This window comes from Pinus tabuliformis, chromosome 7, assembly GCF_031772625.1.
Source record: "Pinus tabuliformis cultivar Carrire ecotype Pingquan chromosome 7, CPIR1, whole genome shotgun sequence".
NCBI classification, from domain to species: Eukaryota; Viridiplantae; Streptophyta; class Pinopsida; order Pinales; family Pinaceae; genus Pinus; species Pinus tabuliformis.
In genome coordinates this window covers 2,006,675,170-2,006,696,510 of record NC_142293.1, presented here as the reverse complement: position 1 = coordinate 2,006,696,510, position 21,341 = coordinate 2,006,675,170, and positions in this window count along the sequence as shown.

Here is a 21,341-nt window from a genome sequence, read left to right as displayed (position 1 = left end):
CCTCAGTTAAATCTTGGAGCATCTCTCTTTCTCGAATAGTCTTAGGAATAGTGACCATACTTGTGGCAATTGAAGAATTCAACTTGAGGCTTATATTTTCTAAAGATTCTCTTGGAGTCCTTGGATTCGGTAGAAGAATTTTTTGGATTGGTTGGTATCCCTTTACTTTTCTTCATCTTGTCTTGAGTAACAAATGTAGAATGCCCTCCTTCTTCATGGTTTTGAATCCTTCCTCTAGCAATCATCTGGGCCTCTTCTTGAGTGAATTTAACAATGAGATCATCAAAAGACGAAAGAACATTATTGTTTCTTAAAGTACTAATAAAGGTTTCCCAAATAGGAGGAGTAACTTGAAGAGTTTCCACCACCATCACTTTGTCAGATATTTTTTCACCAGCGTATTACAATTGATCCCATAAGTGGGATACTTTAATGATATAGGATTGCATGGATTATCCCTTGTTCATCCCCATCTCTTTGAGTTGATTTTCCAAGGAAAGTATGTAACTCAAGTTATTGACTACATACAACTCTACCAACTTGTCATAAATATCCTTAGAATTCTTCAAGCTACCAACATAAACAAGTAAATGATATTGAAAACCATCAATAATAATTTTCTTGCCTTTGATCTCACCTTTCTTGTCCTTGGATTTGATAGGAGAAAAATCATTTAATGGAGGATCAGGTACCTTTCCTTGCACATATTCCAAAACATCATTTCCATCTAATATAAATCCCAACATGATATTCCATAAGGAAAAGTTTGATGAATCACCCAACTTCTCATTATCCTTGAAGTAATAGGTATACATTTCATCCAAGTTAAATAGGCTCCTTCAATTTCTTTCAATAATGATTACTCTTATCTCTTGTATCCTTGGACTTGTCTTCACCTTACCTCTGATACCATGTTAATTTTCCAATTTTCTATATTGTTACAATCACTTTAGACCAATATTTTTCTTCAATTAACAATCTTTCAAAACAATTTAATCTTTCTGATCGATGGAAATCATAGATAAAGCAATAAATGCAATAGACACTAGAAGACAATGAAGAGAAATAAGAGACACAAGGATTTTGGTCAAAGCCCAGGGAAAAACCCACAACAGGGGAAAGCCTTTCAAATTCTTCTTCTTATTATATTTTCATAAAATGTTCAACAAAGAGAGAGTACAATGTTCCAATTCACCTATCAAAAGACTATCTAGCAAAACTAGTCCAAAAATATCCAGGAGATGAGCCTAGTAGACAAATCAGATTGAATTCAAAATATTTGAAGTATGCAGTCAATGATAAACATAATTTAGGTCAATATCACAACCACATAGACCTAGTGATAGTGAGTGCGGATGAAGCTCTCCAGCCACAAGGCACACCCTATCAAGCTACTATCTACAACTAATATTTTAACAAACCAATCCCGCAACTCCAGAAAAAAACTTATTTTCACGCATGCGAGCTCTAACTGTGCAATTTTGGACCTGTACAAACCAATTTCATTAACAAATACCAGAATTGTTTGAACCAATCCAAAGAAGAGAGAAAAAGAAGATAATTGTTGATGATATTGAAATCAGGATAACTCGACATGTATTTATATGTTTCCAAGGGTGCCCAATTTCTCTTTAAATTTGACTTATACTTTTATGCATATGTGGGTTTCCTCTTCAAAAATACATTTTTCCTTAACCAAATTAAATTCTTCCAAGGGCTTCGAGGGGTGTTTCTTGATGACGAAGGTTTTCCGAAGGAGTGAATTTGTCCCTAAGCTTCTAGATTAAAAACGATTTCTTGATCAAGCACTTAGAAAGGATCAATGGAGCTATTTTTTTCACCCCCAATGTGCCCTCTCTTGCCAAAAAGTGATCTGAAATGATCATATGTTAAACTGAAGTAGAATTTATTAATGCCAATAGTGAATTGAATGTTAACTTAAAGTTCTTTAACCATGAGAATCAATTGAAAAGGGATGAATTTACAAAAGATGAGAAACATAAGCAAGATCTAAATAGGAGTGAAAAGAAGCAAAAACACAGCGAAACCAGACAGCACGATTGATTACGGAGTTCATCCCTGATGCACTACGTCTTCACATCTGCTTTCAATATGGGTGTCTGTTTTATTAGGATTAAATCCCAAGAGGTCGATTACACAGCAAATTAACCAGAATGATTGTGCACGCAGGAACTTCTGGTCACTATCACAAGAAAGCTCTCTAAATTAGATTTCCAATGCCTATCATGGTTCCCAATTATGACTACGGATGCTCTTGTTACACTGAAAACAAAATAGGCTATATCCTCCAAAATCTACATACAAAACTCAAAACCACTAATTTTAACCTCCAAAGCACCAATATGCCTTTATAATCCTTCAGATGCCTTCGAACCGCCTCATACTGAGTTTAGAAATGGATTAGCTGATCTTTAGGATTAAGTTAGGGTTTATGGTTAAGTTTTAATGTCACATAATGACATTTAGGCCTAGGTGTGATTAAATATCCAAATTTCGAATTAACAACCCACTTTCAACCTTATAATAACCCGAAAGTCGTCAGAAGTTAGCTAACCGGGCGTAGGAGCTAACAACGGATGTGAACAAATGGAGTTATCTCGTGGTTAGGGCTCCGACGGTTTTGCTGACTATTTTTTGTAACAGTTGGTAGTTGTGGCTAACCCTATGCTCACATACCACCGTTAACCCTGCCTAACCATGATTGTCCACCAAATGCCAGAACGAATCGTAACTGCGTGGTGAATACATTTTTGTTCACATGTTGAATTGTTCTCTGCTGTGATCAGGCTCTGATTATAACCCTAATGGTTAACCTCGACACTTGCTACCCGAAGTTGCATTGTGTTCACATGATTAGGTTTACTCCATGCGGTTCTAATGCAGTTAGGAACCTATGGGTTATTGTTTTCTTTGTAATGTTTATTACATAGTTTTGGGTAATGTGTATTACATGACCCAAATGGGTTTTAGCTTAGGTTTTAATGCATTTTATTGCATGGATTAGGTTCTAGGTCTAGGTTAATGGGTTAGGGTTTGTTTTTCTACCATAGCTTTGTAATGTTAGGTCTTAGTTATAGGATTTTAGTATAATTTCTTAGCTTTCAGTCCTTAAGACTTTACATCACTTTGTTCTTAAAAAAACCCTTTTACAATAAATTGTCACAATGTGACATCAAACCCATATGATGATAACCATGGGTCATTTTTGGAAACCCTAACCCTGGCGAAACTGACGATGAAGACGTGTTGGCAACTAAACCCCGACGGAATTAACGACAAACACATTTTTACAACCAAGTACAAAACCCTATCCTTCAAACAAAATGAAAACCATATCAACCATTGACATCACCGGCAAAACTGAAACCAGCACTGGAGAACCTGAACCATAAAGATCATTATCGAAGCTGAAGACACCAAACATTGAATACTGACGACGAATACTAGTGAAGCTGATAAAGTTCAAGACCTCATCGACCAATGATCATTTGATGATCACTTCAATGTTAAACCATTGAAGACTCCGCTCATGCTGGATTGACAAGATCATCCTGAGTCAAAAAGTGTAACCTAACTTCATTCATAGAGCCATCAATAATGTATAGATATTAAAATTAGCCAATGTATAAATAGTTGGGGGTGTATTATTAACCAGTATATAAATACTTAGATGTAGATTTATGTATGGGGGATATTTAGATGTAGGATTAGTTATGAGGAAGTGGGATTATAGGTATGAAGATGAGATTTTAGTACAATATTTTAAACTAAATAACTTTTAATCCTTTGAGATCCATAATGACACATTTATTCTCATCATAATTTTCTTCTACACATTATTCAATGCCTTCCCTCTATACCTTAAAATTATAAAGTTGAAAACAATATATCCTATACTATATAAAGGTAAAGGGTATATTTAAGTTATTAATGATGTATTGATATTACGACTTATATATATATATATATATATATATATATATATATATATATATATATATATATATATATATATATATATATATATTGTGGGGTGTGGGATTATGTATTGTGAAGTTTCACTACAACTAGGTATCAAGGGGAGAGTTTAATAGATGGCTCTGAATTAAATTAGTTTTTGTTATTCAATATTTACAATAACATATTTATTCTCCTCAAATTCTTTTCTTCCTTTTAATTATTAAACATCTATTACTCTCCCTTCCATAATTAAAAAATGAAGAAATATATTAACTAATATATTGTTATCACCAAGAAATGACCACCTAGCTATCTCTAATTAGGTGGATAAAAATACACCATGTAGATTTAATTTTACCATAGTAAAATCACTCTCACTATGGAAAATAATTTAGTAAACCATTTTTATTAAATTATTTTCTGATTTAAATAAAAAAACTCATGAGAATAATTAGAAAGATCATTATTTATTTAATTTTCTCTAGGAATAATTATTAAATCACTATTTAAATAATTATTCCTTGTCACATTTGACTAAATCTCTTAGGAATAATTAAATAAATCACTATTTATTTATTTTTCTTTATTTATGTTATTGGAATAATTGTTAAATCACTATTTAATCATTATTTCAATTTCACACCATTCTTAATTCTTGCAAAATAATTAATAAATCATTTTATTTCTTAATTATTTCTAAATAAAGATATTTAACCATTTTAAATATATTTTCCCTCTCCAATAAATATAGTAAAGTGGTTAGATCTTGATTTGGTTAATATTATTTTATTATTCTCCATTTTCGATATTAAATCAGTACTTTGTTATAAATAGGAGGTTTTTTCATTCATTCTTCACCATGATCCTAATCATCATCACTATTATCATCTTTTTTCTTTTGAGCTCCCATTTGAGTTCACAACTTTTTGTTTCGGTTTTTCACATATTGAGAGAGAAGGTAATTTTCTGAAGCATCAAGGACATCAAAGGACCCATCTCACGGAGGGGGACTTACAAACCCTTCTGTACATCTCCTTTACTAGGTGTTTTTAATAAAATATTTATTCAATTAAAGTCTTTCTATTTGGGTTATTGCATCGGATATTTTTACTGTTGCTTTCTATTCTGCATTTTTTATACTTTTGTTGCAAGTTTTTCATTTTTATTACATATCTAAATCACAAGTATCCATGAAATTTTTGTTATGGTCTCTTTCCACCTAGTGACTTAATTGAAGTATTTTTGTGTACACCTTCCAAGAAATTTCGCACTAACAAATGGTGACTCCATTGGTTCTTTAGTTGCATTTTTCGTCCAACAAATGGTGACTCCACTGGTGCTATAACAATGTTCTTGGGTGACTGAAGTTTAAGAAAATTTCATGGTTTTCTACAACTATTTTTTGTCTCTCAATTTCTATTTATAGTATTAAACCCTTGTTTGTCAAATTTTTGGATTCTGGTGGGATTTTGGTTCTTTCCACAAGTCACAGCTACTAGCCAAGCAAGACGGTAAAATTTATGTGAGATATCCCAACCAAGAGTCTCGGGAGAAAAACACACTTTTTAACCCATGATCTTTTTTCCAGAGCGCATTATTTGCTGAGAGTGTTGTCTACAAACTAGTTTGGGTACTTCAACTCTATTTTCATTCTCCCTTAAGCATGGCTCCACTTTATTTGTCTCTTTGACGAAGGAAAAATCCCCCTAAGTTTTAGAGTACACCTACACATTGCCAGGAAGAGATTTGTTGAGTGAGGAGTCTAGGGCTTTCAGCGTTTTCAACCACTAATTTTTAGAGCTTGATCCATTACTTTTTAGCTCTTCTAGATACGATTCTTCTACCTTTTCTCCCTTTAGATTTTGGGTTTTCATTTTCCCCATTAGGATCTGCTTAAGAATCATAGGTTTTATAGCTACACTTCTATCCTTTGCAGCATTTTTCACTTGTGATTTTTGTTGTTTGTCTGCACCATTTACAACATATTAGTGCCTCTAGATCTCAGTCCCTTGACATTAGATAATTTAGGCCTTTTTATGTGTCTTTGAGTAGCTTGTTTTCCCTCTCTTTCTTAGCTTCTTTGTAGATCTTGTGGGTGGGGTTTTGTGTGTTTGATTGGTTGTTTATGTATCTGTTATTTTCATATTTATTTACAATATTTTAGCATTTTAATTTCAATAGCACATGTCATCATGAAACATGCTTAATTAACTCATCCACTTGACACATTTTTTTCACACACTCACACCCTAAGCGAATGTGAGCTTGGTTAACTCCGCCAAGACAAGACTTGAAACACTACACCTTAATAAATCAACACACATAGATTAAGCCCACTTGGGCATCACAACCAAACACTCTTTGTAGTGTAGGTGTAGGGTCAGTGGGATAGGCTTCCAATAAAACCCATCAGTTACTTTCATTGAGACATACAAGTTTACATATTAAGGAGCTTAAAATCCTTCACCATCCCACAGTGCAAAGCCAAAGTGCATCAGAAACCTGATTTAGAGGGGGTTAGGCTAGGTCATTGTGTGAGCGGTTCTCCTCAAGGCTACCCAACCCATGGCAAGGAATCTCGTGTGGTGGCTGACTACCAAGAAGCTCAAGACTCGACCACCCCTGTGGGATGAAGGTAACAATAGCGAAAAATATTAGGAAAACACCATATAATACTAACTGTGGGAATCAGTTGTTTCCCTACCCTATCTTTCTCTCGACAACTCTACTTGTGGGGATCAAATTCTCTCAAGTAAGAAGTTCTTTGGAAGACCATATGAAATAATAGATCTAGGATTTTTTGAGGATTTAGATCACCTATAGGCTAGATATATTTTTCTTTGATAACAATAATAATAATAATAATATCCATTTTTATGGTCACATCCAAGCCAAAAACCAAATTGGTGTATGAGACTCCCTTGTTCATGGGACAAGGGACCCACCTCCGTGCAACGATTTGAATGCTAAGTCTACTAAGGCATACATAGTCTACCCCCCTCTGGTTTTGAACCTGTGACCTCTTAGGAGGAAACACATGCTCTTAACCATTAGGCCCACTCAAGCTGTATTAGGGTAACATCATTAAAATAGTTAGTTTACACTTGGCACCACTACACTAGGTGTTTTCTTGCTATTTGTTTCTCTTTTATTCTTATCATCACCCTTTATTTATTAGATCATTATTAGCTTGAAATAATTGTGCCCCATAGGTGTTTGTTGCATCGAATTCGAGGTCTTCATCCTTACTTCGTGTTAGGACATATTACTCCTCCCCATCAAGTTAGAGTTCATCCTCCCAGTCCTCCATTTAGTCATCATTCTGATTCTGATTCTACTGATTCATCCAGTTCCTCCTTTGATTTTCTGTCTCCTCAACCTCGTATCATAACCAGGTCAGGCACCAATTCAAGTGCAGGAAATCAGGGTGGTAACCCAAGTACCAACTAGGGTACCCCCACCATTGTGGTGATTCCTAATCCCTTGATTCCTTTTATGGTTGGTTTAAGTCTCCCCGATTTCAGTCAGCTTATCAATGATCCTCTTCTCCATGATCCCACATGGAAAGCTATGCCTACTAAACTCCATTCATACATCCCAAAGTTTGAATTTAATCCTGGATAAGATCCCACTAGTCATGTTCCCTCATTCCACATGTGGTGTTCATCAAATCCCATTACTGTAGCCTCCATTTGTCTTCGTTTTTTCCAATGCACACTCACTTGAGCTACTGCTAAGTGGTATTTCAATTAACCCAAAGCTACTCATTCCACTTTTATGACTCTTTCCACAAATTTTATTTCATATTTCCAGTTACCTCTTTGTTATGAAACCAATACTAAACTTTTGACTTCTTTCTGTCAAACTTATACCACCCACCTTTCTGACCATGTTCAGGAATGATGAAGAAGGAGGAGCATCTATAGAGACCCTCACTTCAAATAATGAGTCTATATGCATTGGCTCCTTAGATCGTTGTTGGCCTCCATTGCTAAAGATGTTGCATCACACTTCCCTCTGTCTGAGGAAGATGCATTCCACGTAGCTTTAAAATTTGATCTGATTTACACTGAGTCATGTTATGTTTACATTGTCATCCTCGATCTGCCTCAACCTATTGCTCCTAATGCACCAGGGGCATCTCATGTTGCGAACGGAATAGTTCACACCCTCAATCCTATGCTCCACCTCAGATGAGTTATGGTCCACCTCAGGCAGAGATGAGTTCCACTTACAATTATCCCTCCCCTAATCCTCCACGAGGAAACCCTTATCTAGATCCCAACATGCCATATGCATATCCCCATCTGCAGCAACAGATATCAGGGCCAGTTGTTACACCTCCTATTTATCACAATGTTTCCGCATCTCCTTATTATTAGTATACACCACCTAGCACTCCATCCCCTTCGACACTAACTCCCCAAGCCCCCTTGCCTACTCCCCCTTTGCCATAACCACCAACTCCTCTACAACAAAAAGTGTATGCTCAATAGAGAAATCCCCCTAACCCCAAGAAAAGGAATAAGGGGAAGGGTAATTGGAACTAGAAGTCTCTAGGTAGTCAAGGCAATCAGGGTCCTCCACCCAATGCCCCTTAGGATCCTCCACCTAATCCCACAACCTAGCAACACGATGGTCAGCCCAAGGAAAACAAGGGTTCTTGTACAAAAAAACAATGTGCATTTTGTAGTGTATATGGTGATTATACCCATGAGTGTCCTATTTTACCTCAAATGCATCAGGTATGAGAAACTCAAGCAGCTTCTCAAGGATCACAGCCCACCGCTCCTCCTCCCCCTCCTTCTTTATCTCAACCCGCAGTGCTTACAAATCCTTTCCCTCAAGAAGGATACATAGCTACCCAACCTACACAAGGTCAGGCAATTCAACCAGCTCCACCATCTCATCACGATGTTTATTAGATGAATTTTGATGAGGTTAATACTGAGCAAGTCAACCTTCAGAATTGCTCGCACCAATATGACAAGCCATCCGCTAAGTCAACGAGTGAGTCCTAACCCAATTTTTTCACTGAGCCTCTATCATCACCTAATGGTACTATTTTCACCCCAAGAAACTCTCCTAGGTTGTATATCAGAGATGCTCGGGAACATTACAAACTCAATAAAATGTTGGATAAATGGTGGATGAATGAAATAAATGCTGCATATTCAAGCTGGATAACCACTTCTACTGTGCTTGACTCTGCCATGAAATATTCATTCCTGTAACCTGTTTTGTGTGCCTGAAGGAGGAAGGAGACTGCAATTTAGTACTCTATGCGTTAAAGCCGCAACTACCTACATTCAATTGACATCACGACAAAGGGACAAATAGGACAACCTTGAGCAGTGAAGAGCATTTATCAGGCATGGAATTTAATCCATAATTCACTCCAGCTGCCAGAGAAAGACATCAGATTATCTAAAAAGGCCGATTTGTCATTAAAACACTGAGACTATAGCAGAGGCCCATATCTAAATGTAAATGTGGTTGGTGGTCATTTATTGACACCTCCACACATAGCCTAGCAGAGCGATTATGTAAACAGACTCTATATACCAAAAAACAGAATGTAATCAGTTGATGAGTGTTATTTCGCTGTAAGGTTCAACTTTTGGAGATTGTAACTGCTGTGATACCTGCAGCATATGGTCTTCATTTTCAGCTAATGCAAGCTTCTTTTGCTATTAATTACTCACTATCCACTTCTTCTTCTTGTTCTAGGTTGTGCCTGGTTTGTATTTTTCATGTGTTGTTAATGTTGTAGCATTAGAGGGGATGTCATCTCACCTCTGTGTTAGGATTTAGCATGTATCATTGAATTTGTTTGCAGTTTTCTATTATTTTAATGCCAGAGAGTTGTCATCATGTCTACATATTAGAAACCAGATTTACAAACCTTTTAACTGGTTGCAGCTGGCCATTACAGGGTCCTGTGCATGTGTTGGTGTGGTTAGTCTTCTCCATCATCACATTTTCTTTAAAACTGTGAGTAATTGGTGGTCTAAATCCTTGTAGTCTGGGGGTTTTCACCCTTGTGTAAGGTCAAGCACAGTAGAAGTGGTTATCCGGCTTGAATATGCAGCATTTCTTTCATTCATCCACCATTTATCCAACATTTTGTTGAGTTTGTAATGTGCCCAAGCATCTCTAATATACAACCTAGGAGAGTTTCTTGGGGTGATAACATTAATTGGCGTCGTTGCCGGGGAGAGGAGAATCGAAGCTCAGCTTCCCTGGGAGAACAACACAGCTTCAAGATTTGATGATAGACAAGGTTTGAACACATAATTTGGTTGTAATCATCTATCTGGCGACTCCACTAGTGGAAGACCAAGCTTTGGTGACTCCACATTGTAGTTCTGGTGTAGCTGGTGAAGCATGATCGGAAAAATATTTAGAAACCATCAGATGAATCAGTTCCTAATCCTGAGAAGATCGTTCAACAGAATAAAATATCACATAAAGGAGCATCAGGGTCAGGTAAGCCTTGGAATTTTTATGTATCTCTGCTAGTGTAGTAATACCTTCAGAGATTTATGCAACTCCTTGTTATTCATTTCCCTCTTGGCCCTCAGTTGAAAGAAAAAGCATCCATAATGTCCATCATATTCCTCTGTTTCTCTCATTCTTTTCATTGATCCATCCCACTCAGTCCACCAATATCCCTTTCATATACCTCAATCATGGCAGGCCAACAAGCTCTCACAAAGATAGAACGAATAGTTGCTGCTAGGTATGGACCCTTAGTCTTGCCTACCCCTTTGACTGCCATGCCTGTAGGAGATTATCAAGAATTTATGCCAAATTTTACTGGTGCAGAAGGAGTAACAGCTGAAGAGCATTTAGAGTCCTTTTACAGCTATGCTGATAACTTGGATATCAATGAAGAGGATTTCTGGATGAGGGTTTTTGTCCAAAGCCTAGATGGGGAAGCTAGAAAATGGTTTAGAAATTTACCCCCTATGTCTATTGTAGACATTGAGGCCCTAGATGATGTATATTTAAAGCAATGGGGAAATAATAAAGATCTACTCTTTTATCATGATGAATTTGGGAACTTGCAGAGAGAAGATGGTGACCTGCTGTCTGAATTTAACATCAGATTCAATCATATGTATAGCAGAATGCCAACAGAAATAAGACCTACCCCTGCTTCTTCCATGCTTACTTATGCTAATGCCTTCGATTCTCATTTCTGCCTGCTGTTAAGAAAACGAAGATGTGCTTCTTTGGCTGAGATGCAAGCTGCAACCTTTGAAGTAGAAGCAAATATCATTGCTGCAGAAGGACTCGAAGGTGATGATTAAAGGAGAAGTCGGGGAGAAGAGTCCTCATCATCCTATGATGTTGAAAATGATGAATAAGCTAGGATGATTGGGTTTTTAGCCTCTGAAGTTTCCAAATTGAAGGCTGAGCAACATTTTGATGAAGCAGAAGCTCATTGTGACTTTTCTATTCCAAAGCTAAATCCATATAGAGAAACACATGAGCATGTGTCGTTTTTGCAAAGAAATAAGATTACCAATGAAGACAAAGGGGTGAGGCCCCTTTTACAAAACATAGTCACCGAAGAAGTGCATCAAGAGGAGGAGGTCCATGTTTTGGAAGGTGCTCCTTTCCTAACAAGGGCTGCTTATGAGAAAGTAATATACAAAGTCACTACTCAACAATTTTTTGTAGCTGCAGAACAACAAGTTAACCAGCAGTGGTAGCTAGCAGTCGATCCCTTCCTCCAAGAATTCGAGCCTAAAACCAACTCAACTTCACATGAATATGCAGATCTGCCAATTTTCTAGCCTGCTATCACCCCCAGCCCACTGATCAATAAGGGAGAAGAAATCTCCCCATCATCTTTTGTTCCTCTGTCTGCTCAAATAGCAATCCCTCAAAGTTTCCCCTTGAACACAGAGGCAGAACAAAATTCAATGATTAAGGTTGAAACTAATCATCTCATTCTTGATATTCTGAAACCTACTCAGGTGGCCTCCACTCAGATTGAAAAGGTAGCATATCAGATGACAGAGGAAAAGAATGTACAGTTGTGGGACTCCTCCTTGGATGAGGATGGTTTAAACAAAGATTCAGGAGCAGATAATGTTTCTGTGTCCCCTACAAATGAAAATATTGGAGCACCATTCATATTAATTATGCAGGCCACAGATGACAAAGACAGGTACACAGCAGTAATGATTATTCAACAGGTGTACACAAGCTCCTCTGAAGAACATCCGAGGAGGAAAATACACAGAAGGGAAATGAAATTTGATCCCAATCTACCTATCAAGGTCAAATCTCCTAAACTCTTTGAGGTAGAGGTCAAATAAATCCTGTCTTGCTGATATATGATGAACTGGATGACAGGCAACTATTTTGGTGGCCCAGCTAATGGGCAGTTTTTGAAGTTTTAAGTCTTCGGGCCTTAATGATTGTAAGCAGTTTCTTTTTCAGTTTTTAGTGTAGACCTGGTTTGACTCCATGCCCAATGGATACTAGGAAAATGTTCTTAAAGCAGGTTTTGTATGAAGGCATTGGTCTGCAGGTTCTTGAGACCTCACAGGGAGGATCTCATCCCCAAAAGGAGCCAATGTTAGCTCTGCTACATGTTTGAACAGATGGGGGTCAAAGACAGCTTTGTTATGATGAATTATGCTTAAAAGGAGCTTGCTTCACTCGGTTTCCTCCTTCTCTTTTGGTTTCTTCAAGCCCCATAGCCTTGTCCTCTCTGTTGCTTTTACCCTGTTTCTTCCTCCCCTTTTATTTTCCTTATTCTCCCTAACTTCACTATGTCTGTCTGCCTTTATAAACCTTTTTCTGGGGCTCCCTGCGTGTTTTGGTTTAAATACTATCAAACCTCGCTCCCCTGTCTCATAACTACATTCACTGTAAAAAACATGTTTTGTTAGCCCCGGGTGCTGGTTTAAACATTATAACCTTAATAATGTGACCGTGCAATATAACCCGCGGTTTTCCCGGCCACATCACACTCGTTAACTCTTTACCTGTTTTTCGCCGTCAGATCATCTGTCGTTATAATCCAACGCCATTCGTTAGCCCTCTCCCCGCAAGCCACGCACGCAATGACCCTCAGGGAAGGCAGTTTCCCGCCGAACCTACTGGGCACGTGTCTCAACCTTATTCGATCGCACCTCCGTGTACGTAAACTGCCCTACGCCGATGGGCAGTGCGAGGAATACCACCCACCTCCCTAAATCTCTCTCACGTTGTTTAAACTTCGTGCATCTTCCTCTTGCGATGGCCGTCGGATCTGACGAATGGTGATCCAATGGTCCTCGTTAGCCCCGATCGTCCATCTCCCGATAGATTCCATAAAATTAATCCAGGTCATCCATTTAGTTGATCGGACGGTTTATAATTGCTCTGCCTACCCGCGATTTCTCCCGATAGCCTTCATAATCCATCCCCGCCGTTGATTTGTGGATCTAATGGCCAATGTTCGTTCTCCTCCTGTGCTTGCCTTCGCCATGAAATCTTCATTCCTGTAACCTGTTTTGTGTGCCCGAAGGAGGAAGGAGACCGCAATTCAGTACTCTACGCGTTAAAGCCACAACTACCTGCATTCAATTGATAACACGGCAAGGGGACAAACAGGACAACCTCGAGTAGTGAAGAGCATTTATCAAGCATGGAATTTAATCCATAATTCACTCCAGTTGCCAGAGAAGGACATCAGATTATCTGAAAAGGCCGATTTGTCCATTAGAAAACTGAGACTGCAGCAGAGGCCCATATCTGAATGTAAATGTGGTTGGTGGTCATTTATTGACACCTCCATGCATAGCCTAGTAGAGCGATTTTGTACACAGACTCTATATATACCAAAAAACAGAATGTAATTAGTTGATGATTGTTATTTTGCTGTAAGGTTCAACTTCTGGAGATTGTAACTGCTATGATACCTACAGTGTCTGGTCTTCATTTTCAGCTAATGCAAGCTTCTTTTGTTGTTAATTGTTCACTGTCCACTTCTTCTTCTTGTTCTAGGTTGTGCCTGCTTTGCATTTATTCATCTGCTATTAATGTTGTAGCATTAGAGGGGTTGTCATCCCACCTCTGTGTTAGGATTTAGCATGTATCATTTAATTTGTTTGCAGGTTTCTGTTATTTTAATGCCAGAGAGCTATCATCATGTCTGTGTATTACAAAACAGATTTACAGACCTTTTAACTAGTTGCAGCCGGCCATCACAAGGTCCTGTGCATCTTCTGGTGTGGTCAGTCTTCTCCATCATCACATCTTCTTTAAAACTATGAGTAATTGGTGGTCTAAATCCTTGTAGTCTAGGGGTGTTCACCCATGTCTGGGGTCAAGCATAGTAGAAGTGGTTATTCGGCTTGAATATGCAGCATTTATTTCATTCATCCACCATTTATCCAACATTTTGTTGAGTTTGTAATGTTCCCGAGCACCTCTGATATACAACCTAGGAGAGTTTCTTGGGGTGATAATAGGTACCTTATAGATCCCTGAGCTGAAGCTCAAGGTTATTCCCAATATCCCTATGGTGAAGTAAAATTATTAGTGCAGACACAAACAATTCCTCTAGTCCAATGTCGAGTCTAGCCACTAACAATACATGCTATGGAAGATTTCCTTAGGTTAGAACCAATTAAAATGGCCTACCTCTTAGTACACCTATCCTGTTTGGTGATGGCATTGCTTGCTTGCTCCAGCTATCTCCCGTTTCCTTTTTCGACACCTGAAACAAGTAAACAACAACCATGATAATAGACAAATTGTAATTCAACTTCTTAATAACTCAAGAAACATTAAGCCATAAACATGTGAGATGACACATTATGTATGAAATCAATTGATAGTTGCATATATATTAAATCAAGAAGAGATTACAACCATTGTTTTGACGTTGTTGTTCTCCTTCGACAAAACAAGGTTCTCACACACTTTTGTTAGCATTCCATGATGGCCTCAACAATGATAGTTTTAAGGCTCTTCCCTTTAGTCTTCACACTAAACTAAATTCACACTTCTCCCTCACACACAACTAGAGAGCTAAAACTATGGATAACTTGTTGATCACCCCAAGCTTGATTAGCACTATCACACCAACATTAACATTAGCTTGTGCTTGGGAAAAATGGAGGTTTATATAGCATGAATGGATGGGAGATCGTTTCTCTTCTCATGGGAGAAGGTCTTATCTCTTCAGGTAGTTCCATCCTTATAGTGGAAAGCAGCCCAAACTGACATCCTTGACTCCATCCAGCTCAATCATTTACCATAATTCGGTTACGAAAGTTCTAGAGCTGGAATCTTCGGCCCCTATTTTAAAAAACTTTCCAAAAGAGGATCAGCATGACTAGAACAAGGCTTAGTTGCTCAGGTCAATGCTAGGGATAGTTCTAATCCTTGCATATCGATGTAAGGAGAACAAGGGTCATTAGCGCCGGTCTTGTAAATAGGGAAAAACAAAATATTTTTGGAAAATGATGCAAAAGGGAATTATTTTTCTCATGAAGAGGGACACAATTGGAGTTTATTCATGAAGGGGAAGCATGTAGGGTTCACTGTAGAGGTCCTCCAGGATCTTGGAATGGGCAGTACAGGGATAGTGACAAAATGTTGTGTAACAAATGACCCCTAAAGTGTGAAGGCCGAAGTAGAGTGAGGGATGAAATGCTTTATGAATCAGTGCGGGGAACCAAAGTCTGTCGTTGGAAAACCTGCAAGAAAGTACAAATACATATACATAACTAAAAACTCTGTCAAATGATACATGAATCGTGGCATGGACGCAACCATCCAGAGAATGATCATGTAAATGGATCGAGGCATGGGCGCAACCATCTGATAAAGAGGATCATATTGAAACCAAGGTATGGTCACAGCCATCCAATAATGAGAAGGATCACATATGATAACTCATGGTATGGTCGCAGTCATTCATCTGAGGGGGACATGTATATCAACATGATCATGTCACATCACCTTGCAACCTGGACTTTTGTAATCTAAGCCTAGGGTCTTGCGCTCCAACACGACCTAGCAAAAGTACAGATTCTAACATGTGAATAGATGTGTTGACGTCAAACATGCTAGAAAATCACTTGATTACCAGCCAATGATGTAAACTGTTAACAAGCGTGAGAGAAACCACCAATAATGACAATGGTCCTCAAGGTACTATCAGCACAATTCACGAAATGTGAATAAAGGAATTGAATGTAGGTTTTAACCCCATACAGAAGTTACTTGCATACAAATTCTAAAACACAGAAAATAAAAAATGCGAGAGCGTAACACACAAAAAACATATACATAGAGATTTTCCCCTGGGTCCCAAAAATTGGGACTACCAGCTTGATTTTTCATTATGCTCCTTTCAATGTTACAATACATATTTATACATGGTGAAGCATCCAATACCATGGACCGAAAACCACTGCATCCAAAACCATGGACCGAAAACCATTGCGTTCAAAACCATGGACCAAAAACCATCGCATCCAAAACCACGTGCGAAAAACATGCACAAAACCATAGGTAGGTCTGCCCGACCTAATATAGGGTCCAAAAGCAAAATTTTATGGGGCACTACCCCAAACCCCATAGAGTGGGGTTACCTACACCTGTCAAACCCCCTGTGACACCCCCCCCCCCCCCCCCCCCCCACTACGCAGTCGACACAATGGAGGGGGACCTCCACCCCCCTTCTAACCCCTTGTTTGGTCAATTTAGTGTGTTCTAAATTGCTATTTAAAATGTCAATCCGGGATTCGTAAACTGATGAAGTGAAGTGTACTATATGTACTAGATAACCATTTCCTTAGTCTTTTGTCGTTTTTGAGTTTTCTAGTTTGTTTTTGGATTTATCTTTTCCTAATGTGTGATGGCGAAAATGAGAGTTAAGTGTGGATGGTGATGGTGATTTCTACAGTGATTTCCCCAAAATTAAAAGTGATCACAGAGAAAGCTTTAAAACAACTGTAATGAAATCAATTCTTAAGAGGAAGTAAATGTATCAAACAGTGAACTAATGACAATGGCCCAGTATCCTTGCTGCTGAATGAAAAGAAAATAAAAACTGAACTTAAAGCAACTAATTCACACTACCTCAACTCTTCAGATCCTTTACCCTTCAGCTCAATCTACCTTGTGGGAAGCAATCATGAACAAGTCAAGTAATATGATATCTAAATGGCAAGAAATTAAATTGCATAAAAGAAACTAATCACACTACTTCAACTCTTCAGATCCTTTACCCTTCAGCTCAATCTACCTTATGGGAAACAATCATGAATAAGTCTAAGCAATATGATAACTAAGTGGAAAGAAATTAAACTGCATAAAGGAAACTAATCACACTACTTCAACTCTTCAGATCCTTTACCCTTCAGCTCAATCTACCTTGTGGGAAGCAATCATGAACAAGTTTAAGCAATATGATAACTAAATCACACTACAATAAGTAATATTCTGATTCCTTACTAATAGAGTCACTTGACTATAGAAAGAAACCATAAACAAGTGAGTAGTATGATGTCTAAGTAGCAGAAAAAGAAATAAGAAAATCACAACTTGAAAAAGGACAGTGCTGGAATTAAACTTCAGAAAATAGAAATTAGCAGGAAGGACAAGATGATCTCATATGTCAATCGTTATCAAAAAGATGAAAATTTGCTCAGGCTGCCTAAGAAAACCTGCAGAAAAACGTTGATCAGCTCACCGCTATAAGAAAACAAAAGTGAAAATGTAAACAACAACGAATTAAAAGCATCAAAACAGCATGTCATATACAAGCTAGTAATTATAAAAACAAAAACATAATAAAATCAAATGACAACTATACAGGGCTTTAGTGCGCAGGGGCCCTCTGCCACCTCAGCCAATCAACAAAAAGTCACAAGAACGAGCTCAAGAAAGTAGTCTTCTCATGTATTAAAGCAGCAGCAACATATATAAAACTGAGTATAGTGGGGTGACAATAGAAAACAGTTCAAAAATTACATTCCAAAAGCTTCCTTACAGCGTTCATCAATGCGTTATTTATAATGAAAAAGTGCTGAACTGACTAACTGAATCCTATGCTATTAACTGCGTTGCCAAAGACACGTAGATCTCCTCAGCCGAGATCTAGTGTAACTGTCATCATGCCTATTAAATCTTCGGAGTGGTAGCTGTTGGATTCAGGTTACGGGGATGATCTCCAGGTGTGCCGATGTCTCCGTGGGTTGAGGACTGGGCCACGTAAACTCTCACGTGCTCCAAACAGAGACGTGCCACTGCTAAATACCTTGGTTGGCTTTGCCTTTGACCCTTGTTGACCGTGACCTTCTATGGATGATTTGGCAGATTTGAAGGGACACGTTCCATGTACCCGTCACCTGTAGCTTGCCCATGTGGCTCGTTTCTTCATAGGACACCTGTAGCATAGCTTTTAACAAAATAGCTATGGAATCCTGTGCTGGCTGCGGAAACTGACAAGTTTTCGCAGCTGCCTGAACAAAAATCTAAAGCAAACAACAGTCATAAGCATAGTTAGAAAACCATGTCAGAAGCTCTTTTTAGACTATAATGCAATGATTTAACAGCTTGATGGATGAAGTAAGTGGGAAAAAGAAGGCTGAGAGGGTGTATAGGAAGATGCAGGTTTGAGGCTCAACATACCCCCACTGTGAAGGTGTTGCATGTCCTCATGCAACCAAAATTTAGATATTTCCCTCTAATCCATATGTTCTAAGGCTTCTGCTAGGACATCTAGCCCTCTTTTCTTCTTCTTTGATGCTAACATCATCCTTGGTTTCCTGACTAGACATTTGAACTTGAGATTAATCAATGCTCTGCTTAATGTTTTGCACTTCTTCTTTAGTTTCCTGTCTTTCTTTTGCCACAGTCCTAAATGGAGCATAGTGTTATCATGGACAATCTTGTCTACTTTACTCTGCTCTTTGAGTGCTTCATTTTCCTGTTTGATATGCCTATTTAGGACTTCTAGTTCAAATACTTCCTGTTTCAAAGACTGAACTTGTGCATCTAGTGGTAGAGTGGTACTTGGTCCTGTTGCTGATTGTTCTAAGGACTCCAGGCAGTTATATGCCTCTTACTGATTAGGATCTACCTCAGGTGTCTTTCTCGAACTAGGCTCAAAATCTGATGGAGGAGGAGGAATGTTCTCTCTTTCCGGCCGAAAAGGCCTTTCATCATGTGGAGGACTTGATTCAATGCTTGGCTGGGCTGGAGATTTCTCAATTGTCTCTTCACCTAAATCAATAAAGTGAGACTGTTTTTCTTGGGTTTTATTCACTTTTCCTTTTAAACTAGTGCTCCTCGTTAAGTATGGACTAGTACTCTTCTCTTGTGCACTCTGTTTTCCTTTCTGCTTTTTCTTTCCTATAGCAGCAGCTTGAAGATGTACTAATCTTTCTGACAGAGGTTGATAATCCTCCTCTATGGATTACTCAGGGGATGGATAGACTTCTTGAATGGTTCTTTTGCCTTTTTCTTTCTTCTGTTTCTTATTTTTAGCTCTATCTTCTTCTTCTTTTTGGACAGTTTCTTGAATTTCTATTGTAGGGGAGTCTTGGACTGTAATTTTCTTTTCTTTCCTCCTACTTTTCCTTGGAATCTTTGGTGGATTGCTTCCAGAGGCCTCAGACGGCTCTTGGAAGTAATTTCTTGTCAAAAATTGCTCCCAAGTATCCTTAGTTTTCTTTAACTGGTCCTCAATAAGAATTTTTATGAATCCATGATGATAGAGATGAGATTCAATGTTGCCTATGTGTTTTTGAACTGTAAAACTCATCTTTTTCAAACTTAATAACAAAAAATGAGGCAAATTAAGAGTGTGACCCTCTAGGAAATTCATCATAAGTCTAGCATGATACATATACATAGAACCAAAACGACCTTCACACGTGATAAATTTCTGGATGACTAATAGTAGACTAGACCATTCCTCTTTTAGTGCATGAACAGGGATGCCTCTTGTAAATACGGTGGTATCCATACCTTGGTTTCGTAGCATGATTCTCCATATTTGATCGTCCACACTTCTATTTTTAAACCACCTTTCACCTTCTTGAGGTAGGCCTGTGGCAGCTGCTACTGTGGCCTCAGTCACTGTAAACTTTAAGTCCGCAATCTCCACTGTTTGTCCATCAAAAGACCGCGCAAAAGCTTTGGTCACCTCCTTGTTATGGCCTTTAAACTTTTGAATAAATCGTAGCCATCTGGCTTTCTTCAGCAATTCCTTAGTTTGAGGATAACCCTCCAAGTATTTCGGTCCTTCTGGCTCGGCTCTCAGTAATTTTCCCATTTGTTGTTTTAAATTCCAATTGAGAGTTCTTCTGCATGTGAGGGTTCAGAAAAAACGGCTCTGTTACAGGGTTTAGGATAGACTGTAGTGATTGCAGTCGAGGTTTTAGGATGATTGTAGTGACTGCAGTCGGAAATGGAGAACAAACTATAGTGGCAGTACCCGAATTACCGGAGGAATAGAGGGTGAGCAGCAGTGAACAAGTTCAAAATAAAATTCGGATGCATGCGAGAGGTATGGTATTAGTGGAGTGGTAAACGAATGGAATCGGATTGATGACTGTGTATGAAATTTTTACACGTCTCAATAGACGGCTGCAGAAATTACGGCTAAGAAGAACTGTAACACAATAGGTCACGTCTCAAGAGTACGGGTAATAAATGGAAGCGCAGTCAGTCTTGAGTTTAAACTCGGAATAATCACGAGACCGTTGGAGAAATGAATGCAAGGTGTGTGGAGTGATATCGTGGAATAGGAGTGGTGGTGGAGCTATCGTATCAAATCATTGCACATAGTAGAACTTGTTATGGTTTGATAACTATGCGTAATTATGACTTGAATTGTTATTTGATAAAGATTTTTTATCATACCTTTGGAAACTTTGTCAATTTTTCCTTAAGGATTCTAACCAATTGTTCTTCCTTGATGTCTTGGAGATGCCCCATGTCTTTAGCTCAATTACACCTGCATTTCATGAATATGGCACTAACAGTTGACTGTAAATTTGAAAACAGAGTGATGCTGGCTGTGGAAATCGTTTCTGGCTGCGAAAACTGCTTCTGGCTGCGGAAACGGTGTCCAACTGCGGAAACTAAGATAGCACCCCCTTAACTGCACAAAGATAGTTAGAGAAGAACTAACTGAATGAAAATAGTCCTGGACTTTTATTGATGAAGTGAAATGGAATGAAATGAAAATGAAGTGGAGTGAAGTGAAATGGTAATGAGAGTGAGACGGAAAATGAAATGGAGTGAAGATGGAAAGAGAAGGAGAGGAGATTTTTTTTTTGGACAATATAGAGTGTCAGGTGTCCCTGATTTTCACTCTACATTTTCTA